Source organism: Chrysochloris asiatica, unplaced genomic scaffold (genome assembly GCF_000296735.1).
Source record: "Chrysochloris asiatica unplaced genomic scaffold, ChrAsi1.0 scaffold00022, whole genome shotgun sequence".
NCBI classification, from domain to species: domain Eukaryota; kingdom Metazoa; phylum Chordata; class Mammalia; order Afrosoricida; family Chrysochloridae; genus Chrysochloris; species Chrysochloris asiatica.
This window is the reverse complement of record NW_006408540.1, coordinates 6,622,852-6,626,373: the sequence shown is the minus strand read 5'-3', so window position 1 is coordinate 6,626,373 and position 3,522 is coordinate 6,622,852.

Sequence of the window (3,522 nt, the reverse complement as noted above, 5' to 3'; positions counted from 1 at the left end):
TTTACAGCTATTTCTCTTCCTTTTGAGTTGTGCCCCATCAGCAAATGAAGGTCCTGCTGGCTTTTATCCCACGGCTTACTCCATTCGCATCATCATGGTCAACTCTACTTTGAGGAGGCTGCTCTTCCCCAGTTGCATTTTGAGCACCTTCCAACCTGAGGGGCTGTTTTTCCAGCACTATATCTGACAGTGTTTCTCCGCTGTTCATAAGGTTTTCAGTGACTACATATTCGTAAGTAGTTCATCACTCCTTCTTCCTAGTCTGTCTTCGTCTGGAAGCTCATCTGAAACCTGTCCACCCTGGGTGACCCTGATGGTATTTAAAATACCTGTGGCATAGCTTTCAGAATCACAGCAACTCACAAGCCACCGTAGTATGACAAACTGACAGACAAGTGGTGGCCAGACCCAGTAGGGAGTCAATAAGCTTCACATGAGGGTCATGAAATTATAGAAGGCAGTATAAATGCATATTTTACCTTTTTCTTCTGTTGTTAAGTGGTGTTTAGTCCATTCTGACTTATCGCAACCCTGTATAGGGTCTCCAAGGAGCAGATGGTAGGTTTGAGCTGCTGACCTTATAGTTCAAAGTCCAGTGCTTATGCTACTGTACCACACCAGGAGTCCTTTTTCTTCTGAGATAAAGAGATAGTTGCCATTGAGCCAACAATGACTTATATACAACAAAATAAAATGTTAATCCTCATCCTTACCTACTGCATCATTCTTGCAATCACTGGCATTCTTAAGTCCTTTGCTGTTACCGTTGTGCCATTCTATTTTACTAAGTTTGTCTCTCATACACATTAGCACTTTAATTCACTAAACATGATTTCTTCCCACAGTAACTGATGAATACTGATGGCACGTACTAGAATAGAATAATTGCACATGCATTGTTGTATATAATAGCTTTCTATATAAGGAGCTCTGGTAGCGTACTGGTTACGAATCGGGCTGTGAACCTTAAGGTCAGCAGTTCGAAACTACCAGCCACTCCGTGGGAGAAAGATGAGGCTTTCTACTCCTGTAAAGATTTACACCCTCGGAAACTCTGTACAAGGTCGCTATGGGTCGGAACCGACTCGACGGCACTTAACAACAACAACAACATATCAATGTAGAAGATGAGCCAACTGTTAGTTTGGCATACTGTTGTGATTTGCATATTTGTTTAATGATGGGACAAATATTTCAAGTATCAGCATGTTCATTCATGATAGGCAGTTTTCAGTAGAGTTTCCTGAGTAAGACACTCTAGAAGAAAGATCTGGTAATCTACTTCTGGAAATTAGGCAATGAAAGTTTTATGAATCATAACAAAACACTACGTGATTCACTTGTTTGAAAGAAGGGGCACATACCAAAAAATGGAATCAAAAGATAATGGAATTTTCTAAGAAATTTTTGAAGTCCCCTTGTACTTATTAATCTATTATTATTATACATAGTATATCTTTATATGTTATATAGCTAACAATACATTGTTAGTTTAGTAGTTGTTTATAGAAAATTGAAGAAGAAAGAAGAACAAATATATATTTATAGAATTGCTGTGCTGGTCCTTTAATCTCTGTTTCTCTCCATTGCTTCATGTGGACAGAAGTTAGTATGTTGTATTGTTTTATTAAAGTAGAATAAGATTTATTCACACCTACACTCTTTGTTCTGTTATTGCTGATTTGTTAAGTTTCTATAAAGGAGCTTCAAAGAGTCCATGGAAAATTAAATTAAAAGATAATAAAATTTTCCACACACTTTTTGAAGCTCTGTTTTATAGAACTAACTATATAGGAGAAATGTTTCTATATCTCACTAGAATTACACTAGTATAAATCTGAAATTCATTCTGATAAAAGTTAAACTAAAAATGGTAAGCACAAAATTGACACCCCTAAAGGAAATAAAAGGACAACAAAAACATTTTAAAAATCATCAAAGTAACTACAGTTTTAAATATAAAATGTTTACTTAATATAAATGAAAGTAATACAATAGAAACACAGGAATAAATAAAACATAATACAAACATTTTTAAAAAGTAAAATAACAGCTATAACTCCAACTATAACAGTATTAAAATTAAGTGTGAAGAGATTGACAGCCAATCAGAAGGCAGAGATTGTTGAATGGATTAAAAGTAAACTCAGGAATATATGAATAAGAGTCCTGGTATGGTGCTGTAGGATAAGCACTGGACTGCTATCCTGAAGGTTGGTGGTTTAAACCCACCAGCCAGTCCTTAGAAATCCTGTATAGGATCACTTTAAGTCGGCACCAACTCAATGAAGGACACACAGCAACAGCATGTGGATTACAGGAGACCGAGCTGTGGGACAATGCACTAGACCACAAGGTTGGTTTGAACAGCAAGGTCAGTAGTTCTGACTTACCAGTTACTGCTTGGAAATCCTATACAGGATCACTATGAGTCAGAACTTACTCGATGACACTTAACAGCAACAACAGTTTAGATGCAAAGGTAAAAGTAGACTGCAGTAAAAGGATTAACAATAGGTAAGATGGGGTTTCAAAAAGTTTGTGGAAAAATTCCACTTCTTTCACTTACATTTTTCCACAAACTTTTTTAACCTCCTCTCCCTTATATCATGCAAACAAAAATCATAAGAACTTTGGAATGGGTTGAGTAATGTCAGAAAACCTGTTGTTGATGTTTTCATCGTTAGGAACCATCAATAGGTTCTGACTTATAAGCACAACGGGACAAAATACTGACCGGTCCTGAGCCATCCTCACAACTGTTATTACGTTAGAGCCCACTGTTGCTGCCACTGTGTCAATCCATTTCAAAGAGAGTTTTCTTTTTCCATGACCCTCCACTTTACTAAGCATGATGTCCTATTCCAGGCACCGATCCCTCCTGAAAACTTGTCTAAAATATAAGAGAAGAAGTCTCACCATCCTGGCTTCTAATGATCATTCTGGGTGTACTTCTTGCAAGACAGATTTGCTTGTAGTTCTGGCATTCCATGGTACTTTTAATATTCTTCTCTAACACTAAGATTCAAATGAGTCGATTTCCTGCCAGTTTTTCTTATTCAATGTCCAACTTCAACATACATCTGAGGCTACTGAAAATACCATGGCTTGGGTCATCAATTAGTCCTCAAATTAACATCTTTGCTCTTAAGAAAATACTTTAATGACTGCTGCATCAGATTTGCCTGATGCAGTATGTCATTTGATTTCTTGATTGTTGTTTCCATAAGCACTGATTGTAGATTCAAGAAAATGAAGTCTTTGACACCTTCAATCTTTTCTCTGTTTATCATAATGCTACTTACTGGGCCAGTGGACAAAATGTTGTTGTTGTTCTTGTTAATGCCATCATGTTGTTCCAACTCATAGCGCCTGAGTATCAAAATTCCAAGGCTGTAAATCGTTATGGGAGTAGAAATACTAATCTTTCTCCTGTGGAGTGGCTGGTGGGTTCCAACTTATCCTATAGAGCCACCACATTTTTCAGTGGCAAAATAGACTTTAAAAAATAAAAATATTTGT